Here is an 8,909-nt window from a genome sequence, read left to right on the forward strand (position 1 = left end):
CATTTTGCATATGAGGATACCAAAGCACAAAGTTGGAGGGAAGATAGTTACATTCCCTTATTTTATTGATTTGTTTTTTGACACAGGGTCTCGCACTGTCGCCCAGGCTTGAGCGCTATAAGACCTTAACTTTCCCCTTTCAAAGTAGTTTAATAGTGTCTAAATATCTTACATCAAAGTATACATCAAATAGGATGGCAGCCTGGAAAGATTTAAAATCCAGAATGACTGGAAGGTTGGGCAATGAAGATTTTTTAAATTGCAGTTGTTTTCACCTTAGATGTATAGTCTTTTCGGTTTCAAAATTAAATTGACTATAAATGGAGTGTGCTTAATTCAGATCTAAAAATTTTGAAATTAGAAAATTGTGTGCTTGGCTGAGTGCTGTGGCTCATCACACCTGTAATTCCAGCACTTTGGTAAGCCGAGGTGGGCGAATCACTTGAGGTCAGGAGTTTGAGACCAACCTGGTCGACATGGTGAAACCCCATCTCTACTAAAAATGCAAAAATTTAGCTGGGCGTGGTATTGCACCCCTGTGGTCCCAGCTACTTGGGAGACTGAGGCAGAATTGCTTGAACCCAGGAAGCAGAGGCTACAGTGAGCCGAGACCGAGCCACTGCACTCCAGCCTAGGTGACAGAGTGAGACTCTGTCTCAAAAAAGAAAAAATATTGTGTGCTTATATTGCCTCCCTTAGCCCCCTCAAACTTGGGCAGGGCAGAGCCCATCTATAATAAGGAAATGGATAGTTTCTGCGTCGGTCCTTAACTTTACACAAACAGTGAAGTATTTTTATTCTTGGAGCATTTTTGAACTAAGATCCAGGCACTTTAAAAGACAAAGGCAATGAGTAGCTTCCCTGTATCCACACCCAGTAAGTTAAAAAGCAGTCTTACAGAGCCTTAAGTAAAATGTTTGGAGTAACTTGGTTCTTTCTTTGTAGCATTTTCTAACATACTAGTTGACATATATCTGATTAGAGAATACAGATGTACTTAATTGCTTAGGGTGTTAGAGAAAGTAGGAGTGACAAAACAAGATGTGTCCACTGGTATAACAGTGGGATAAGGATATCTTTGAAGTGCTTAGGCATATGTAAATCTCAGTAGATTGCAGAGGTTTTTTTTGTTTTTTTTTTTGTTTGTTTGTTTTTTTTTTTAGTATTTTTTAATTTACATGAAAATCTGGGAAATTTTAATAGTAATTTTCCAGTCTAGTCATGAATTTTTCATTACATCCACCAGATGGGAACTGATTCTGCCATAAGCAAAAGGCTGCTATGTGATAGTGCTGGGGATTGGGGTGGTGGGGGGATGTGAACAGGCAGAATGGAGTAAGGATCTTTAGTGAAAGTATGAGGGAATGACTTTAAGAGGCAGGACAGTACTTTGTGTGTGTTTTGAAAGTAATTGTGGGCCTGGTGTGGTAGCTCAGGCCTGTAAGTCCCAGCACTTTGGGAGGCCGAGGCAGGTGGATCATGATCACAAGGTCAGGAGCTTGAGACCAGCCTGACCAACATGGTGAAACCCCGTCTGTACTAAAAAATATATACATATATTCAAAAATTAGCTGGGCGTGGTGGTGCGCACCTGTAATCTCAGCTACTCAGGAGGTTGAGGCAGGAGAATCTCGAACCCAGGAGTCGGAGGTTGCAGTGAGCCACTGCACTCCAGCCTGGGCAACAGAGCGAGGCTCCGTCTCAAAAAAAAAAAAAAAAAATTGTGTGTGTCCTACAAGGCTGTGCTGGTGTCTTGATCCTTTGGGCTTCAAATAGCAAAGGTTTGCCATTCCTTAGGAGTCATTAAACTCCTTCACCCCTCATCTATCCACTAAAATAGGAGCACTCCACAAAATATGCAGGTCCAGAAGAGAAAGGGGCAGATCATCAGTCTTTTTACTAATTTATCCACTGACATGTTTGGTCATTTTGTGGCTCATTAGTAGAATCAATATGTAGAGCCAAATGCTAGAGCTCATTTTCTTTTGTCTCTTAGAGACCAATTAACGAATATGAAGCTCCAAAAGATGTGCAGATGTGGTCAAGCTCCCCAAGCAAGACCAGAACCCAGGCCAAATAGTACTACTCACATTTAGAGGTAATATATGTTTTCTAGGGGCACATTTAAGCCAGAGCAGTTTTTTAATATAATGCATTTATTAGCCAACCCTTACCTAGTTATCATCAATACTTCATCTATGTGTTGATAGCAAAAAAAAAAAAAAAAAAAGCCAGTCTTGTTGCTTCATAGTCTTATTAAAAGTTGATTTTTTTTTTTCTAAAAATCACCTTAAAACTTGACTAAAACTGTATCTGGACTTAAGATACATTATATCTACAAGAGTGGAAACATTAATTAGATTTGCAGTCTACTACATAAAACCAAACTTGACCAAGTTATTTTTGCTTGAAGTTGTGAATACTTTTAGAGCATTTCCATGCACCTAAGTTTATATAGATTGTTTTAATATACCAGTGTATTCACTGACAGGGTGTTCTTTCTCATAGTTCTGTAGTACTTTTATAGCCTGTCATTTATGGAACAGAATGTCTTAGGTAAAAAAAATGTAGCCTTTTCTCGTCATTACCATATTAAGTCTTCAATGCTGCTAATTCAGAGAAGCAAAATAGTTTGAATAACTGTTGGAAACAATTCCTGTGGATTTCAGGCAGCCTGCTATTGGTTCTGTATGCCAATGAACAGCGGCACAAATCTTGGTGAGAAAGTGCTACATTAGATATTTAGGATCAGAAGAAAGGGTGGAGGTGGATATTTTTAGAAACTGCTTTTAACAGTTGCTAAGTAAATATTTTTTATTAATTGCAAAACTGGTTTGCACTGTGCTAACGTATGTAATTCCATTAACAGCATAATGTTTTAGTCTACATTTAGACAGTAAAACCGATAAAATAGCTTCTAGTGTTTCTTGTGCCACCAAAAAAAGTGAAAGTATTTGAGATAGTTTTTAAAATCATTGACCATCCTGTACCCTGCAAAATTATGAAGCATACATTATTGAGTTTTCTATAATGGCATGCATGATTTTTTTTAGCCTATGACAAAGTGCAATTCCTATACAAACGATAATAGGAATTGAGTTTTTAAATGCCAGGCACTGTGCTAGTCCCTGGGAATTCAGGGGTGACAATTCAAACGGACCTATATGCAATATAGAGTGTTACAGATACAGTACTCATGGGGCAGATGGAGACCAGAGAAAATGCTCTATGAATTGCATCTGAAAGGATGAGTAGGCCGGGTGTGGTGCCTCACGCCTGTAATCCCAGCACTTTGGGAGGCCGAGGTGGGCCGATCACCTGAGGTCGGGAGTTTGAAACCAGCCTGACAAACATGGAGAAACTCCGTCTCTACTAAAATTACAAAATTAGCTGGGCATGGTGGCACATGACTAATTCCAGCTACTCAGAAGGCTGAGACAGGAGAATCGCTTGAACTCAGGAGGTGGAGGTTGCGGTGAGCCAAGATCGCGCCATTGCACTCCAGCCTGGGCAACAAGAGTGAAACTCCGTCTTAAAAAAAAATAAAAAAAAAAAAAAGATGAGTAAGGTTTTGCCAGATGGTGAAGACTCCTCACCTTGAGGAAATTAATCTTGGAGGAATGGTAGCAAAACGTGTGTTCAGCCAACAGAGAGTACCCATTCCTTAGCACAGAGCCAAATGAGTGGCATAGAAAGTGTTGAAGGTTCACGTGGGCTTGATAAGGAGAGTGCCCTCAGTCACAAACATTTTTACCAAAATTTGAAATAATGAAGTATTTAGAGTAAGAAATGTTCAATCCAGCCGTGACCCTATTCAATGACAATTTTATTGGTCTGCAAATCCTTGCAGTGCCACCAAGGAGGAGATTGAACAAAAGTGAGATCATAAATGATACTAAATGTTAGAGGCAGAAGATGATAAGTGAAAGCATTTAAGCAGCAAGCATAAACCCAACTTTAGGGAAATAGGATGGTTTTTAGGACAGGTAGCAGTCCTGAGAGTAGAATTTTTTTTTTTTTTTTTGAGACAAAGTCTCACTCTGTCACCCAGGCTGGAGTGTGGTGGCACAATCTTGGCTCACTGTAATCTCCACCTCCGGGTTCAAGCGATTCTTGTGCCTCAGCCTCCCAAGTAGCTGGGATTCCAGGCACGCACCACCACAGTCGGCTAATTTTTTGTATTTTTAGTGAAGATAGGATTTCACCACGTTGCCCAGGCTGGTCTCAAACTCCTGTGCTCAGGCAATGCGCCCACCTTGGCCTCCCAAAGTGCTGGGATTACAAGTGTGAGCCACTGCACCCAGACTCAATTTTCTGATCAGTGGTAGGAAGTCAGAAAACAAGTTCTTCATGCCGTCGTCGCACCAAGTCTAACCCTCTAAAAAGTCTTGTTCCTAATGCTAACAGTTGCTTCAATAACAACCTCAGAAATTGGTGGTAAGGATTCACTGGTTTCCATTACATATTGAAAGTTTGGATTTTAAGGCTAATAATCTGCTCCTATGGGATAAATCTATCTTGTCTTTTTTTTTTTTTTTGGAAACGGTCTCACTTTGTTTCCCAGTTTGGAGTGCAGTGGCACGATCATGGCTCATAGCAGCCTCAACCTCCTGGGCTCAAGCATTCCTCTGCCTCAGCCTTCCAAGTAGCTGGGACTAAAAGTGCGCACCACCATACCCAGCTATTTATTTTTTTAGAGACAGGATCTCTCTGTTGCCTGGGCTGATCTCAAAGTCCTGGGCTCAAGCCATCCTCCTGCCTCAGCCTCCCACAGTGTTGGGATTACAGGTGTGAGCCACTGCACCCAGTCTTAATGTATTTTTAAATGACCCTATCTGCAATTTCTGTCCTTAGAAGAAAATGTTCTATATTTATAACTGGACATCAGGAAGGAAAACACTGTACATTAATTTTACTCTGAATGATTGCCTGTGCCTTTTAGGTCACATTCAAATGTGCATTGTCACCCAGGAGAATGTCAAGCCTAATAGAAGGACTTTGCTGCTTGCAAAATCTGGAGATTCCTTACTCTGCTTTTTTGTCCCTGGATACTATGTTTGGAGTGGTGACAAGCTCAGAGAGAGAAATGAGAAGAAAGCAGTGATGCATGGAAAGTAAACAGTGAGATGGTCAATTCTCGAAGCTCTGGGCTTCTTTTGGAAAAATACCCCATTCAAGGTCAGAGAGCTTTTTAGTGGCAGGGCTAGGAAAGAACCCAACTGATGCCCTTTTGGCCACTGAATTGCTACTCTAGCCACGGGGCAGTGATTTTAAGTATGATCCCAGAACCAGCAGCACCAGCATGGTCTGGGTATTTGTTAGAAATGCACATTCTTATGCCCTGCCACAGACCCACTGAATGGAACTTGGGATGGAGTCTAGTAATCTGTGTTTTAAGAAGAAACCCTCTATCCTGGCCATCCCCAGGTGATTCTGGTGCACAATAAAGTTTGAAGAGCCACTGGCAAACAAAAATGAGACCGAATGGGTGGCAGAATGAACTGGGAAGGGATCTGGTGCAAGACCTATTATTTGTCTCAGTATCCTCATCTATAAAGGGGGAGTAATCACCAGGCTATCAATCTGCGGCTAGTCATGAGTATGGAATGAAGTCAAATACTGTAGGACTTGCTCCAGACAGTGGAGAGCTGAAGGCATGTCTTAGCTTATAAAAACTGCTCATTTCTTCCCAATTGAACATTTGGTGACATGGTAGCTTGAAATCAGCTGTGGTGAGAAATTGGAAAACCCTACCATCAGGACCTGCCTCTCAACCCCAGCTGGATTAAGAGAAAATGTAAAATTAGGAGAGAAATCTGTTTTATGTGTCTTAGTAGGACTTCATTTTCTATCAGAATCACATATTGTGAATCTGTGAAGCCACACATTTCCCAGGCGTGGGGTCAGAAGAGAAGTATCTAAAGCCAGACATGCAGGTTTGAGAGTTCTTATTCCAGGGGTGATAGGTGAAGTTGCAGAGCTATGTGAATTCTTTCAGCCTGAGGGTATTGATGTGGAAGTGAGGGCTGAACACAGAACTCTGAGGGATATGAAGCTAAAGAATGATTAAATACTGGAAAAGAATGGGAGTAGTCACAAAGGAGGACATCCAGAAAGTCATGTCTTACGAAGAAGTCAAAGAGAAAGCTGTACTGTTTATTAGTCATGGTACTTAATGACAAACGCTTGAATAATGGCTTTATGTAAAATGTCTCTCTCCCTAATGTGAGCCAAGTAACCTGCCTTCGATCTTCTGACAACACCGTCTGGAACTTGAGGCCTTCCAGATTGATGTAGCAGAGAGGCACACCAGCAATGAACTGGCTGAGGTGGGAACTGACACACACACATACCACTTTTACATAGTTTATTGGCCAGAACTACTCAGCTCCCATCTATTTGCAAAGGAAGTTTAAAGATGTGGGGAAGAGGATAGGTGTGTAGTTCCTTCTAATGTTCTTGCTCACAAATTGTATGTACTATTTTAGAGAAAGTTGGGTGTGTCACAGAAGCAGTCTCTGGCTGTTTGTACCCTCAGGTATCCAGGCTAGATCTTCCAGGAAGGCAGAACCTCAGGCTGTAAACTCAGATGACTCTCCATTGGCTCCTTGCCTGGTTTTCAGGGCTTGTCACATAGGAAAACAAGCCATGCAGTCCCCCGTTGCTAGGAAATGCATAAACATAGCAAGAAATAACCTGCCCATCTGCTGAGGGTTTAGCATTGCAACTTTCCCATAAATGACCAACAGCTGTTTGACTTTTAGGGGGCAATATCTCTGTGTCGGCGTAGGAATAAGTAAGAGAAGAGAGGACCAGGCGTGATGACTCACGCCTGTAACCCCAGCCCTGTGGGAGACTGAGGTGGGCAGATTGCTTGAGCTTAGAAGTTCAAAACTAGCCTGGGCAACGTGGCAAAACCCAATCTCTACAAAAAATACAGAAATTAGCCTGGCATGGTGGTGTGTGCCTGTAGTCCCAGCTACTTGGGAGGCTGAGATGGTAGGATCACTTGAGCCCGGGAGGTTGAGGCTGCAGTGACCCATGATTGTGCCACTGCACCCCAGCCTGGGCGACAGAGTGAGACCCTGTCTTGAAAAATAAGGAGCAAAGAGTAAGTTTTTTTGTTTGTTTGTTTGTTTGTTTTTTAAGGCAAAGGCCGTATCTCCTTTTCCACTTGTACTCATAGAGTCTAGCATAAAAAAGTGACCAGTAAAGCTGCTGTTGAATATTAATGTACATCAGGATAGTATTCACTTTCTTTCAGCAGTTTTGACCCAGATTTGTGGTCAGTTAAAACCCTACTATCGGCCAGGCACGGTGGCTCACGCCTGTAATCCCAGCACTTTGGGAGGCCAAGGCAGGTGGATTGCCTGAGGCCAGGAGTTTGAGACCAGCCTGGCCAACATGGTGAAACCCATATCTACTAAAAATGCAAAAATTAGCCAGGTATGGTGGTGGCCGTCTGGAATCCCAGCTACTCAGAAGGTGGAGGGAGGCAGGAGAATCATTTGAACCCAGGAGGCAGAGGTTGCAGTGAACCAAGATGGTGCCACTGCACTCCAGCCTGGGCAACGGAGTGGCAAGACTCCATCTCAAAAAACAAACAAAAAAACCCCTGCTATCTCTTATTCAAGATCTGTTGTCAGGTCACATCTATCTTGAACCTATGCAAAAAAAAAAAAAAAAAAAAAAATTGCTTTGTTTTACCCACATGCCAATTGTAGATTCAGAGCTTTTTATTTTATTTTATTTTTGAAATGGAGTCTTGCTCTGTCGCCCAGGCTGGAGTGCAGTGGCGCGATCTCAGTTCACTGCAACCTCCGCCTCCAGGGTTCAAGCGATTCTCCTGCCTCAGCCTCAGTAGTTGGGATTACAGTCACGTGCCACCATACCTAGCTAATTTTTTTTTGTATTTTTAGTAGAGACAGAGTTTCACTGTGTTAGCCAGGGTGGTCTCTATCTCCTGACCTCATGATCCACCCGCCTTGGCCTCCCAAAGTGCTGGGATTATAGGCGTAAGCCACCGTGCCTGGCTATAGATTCAGAGCTTTAAAGTGGCCTCACTATTAACCAGTATAACCCCAAAAGGAATCAGCAAAAGACCCCCAGACTCACTTTCTTGAAAATAGAACTGTAATCCTCATCTTAACTGTAAAAGGAATTTTATTAATACTTGGTCCAGGGCTTTTTTTTTTTTTTTTTTTCTTTTTTTGAGACGCAGTTTCGCTTTTCTTGCCCAGGCTGGAGTGCAATGGCGTGATCTCGGCTCACAACCTCCGCCTCCCGGGTTCAAGCGATTCTCCTGCCTCAGCCTCCCAAGTAGCTGGGATTACAGACACGCACCACGACGCTCAGCTAATTTTGTATTTTTAGTAGAGATGGGGTTTCACCATGTTGGTCAGGCTGGTCTCGAACTCCCGACCTCAGGTGATCCACCTGCCTCAGCCTCCCAGAGTGCTGGGATTACAAACATGAGCCACCGTTCCCGGCCTTTTTTTTTTTTTTTTTAAGAGATAGGGTCTCACTATATTGCCCAGACTGGAGTACAGTGGGTGTTCACAGGGGTGATCATAACAACACACTGAAGCCTGCAGCTCCTGGCCTCAAGTGATCCTCCTGCCTCAGCATCCCAACTAGCTGTGACTGCAGGCACACACCACCGAATGCAGTTCTTATTTTGTTTTGAAAGTATGTTTTCAAAAACCCAGTGTTATAGGCCTAAATCTAATAACTTTAATTCTTTTTGGAGATGGGGTCTTGCTCTATCACCCATGCTGGAGTGCAGTAGCACCATTAGAGCTCCCTGCAGTCTCTAACCCCTGGCCTCAACCAATCCTGCCCCACGCAACACCATGCCTGGGTAATTTTTTCTTCTTCTTTTTTATTTTTTTAAAGATGGTCTTGCCATG

The sequence above is a fragment of the Mandrillus leucophaeus genome, unplaced genomic scaffold (assembly GCF_000951045.1).
Source record: "Mandrillus leucophaeus isolate KB7577 unplaced genomic scaffold, Mleu.le_1.0 Scaffold282, whole genome shotgun sequence".
Taxonomy (NCBI): domain Eukaryota; kingdom Metazoa; phylum Chordata; class Mammalia; order Primates; family Cercopithecidae; genus Mandrillus; species Mandrillus leucophaeus.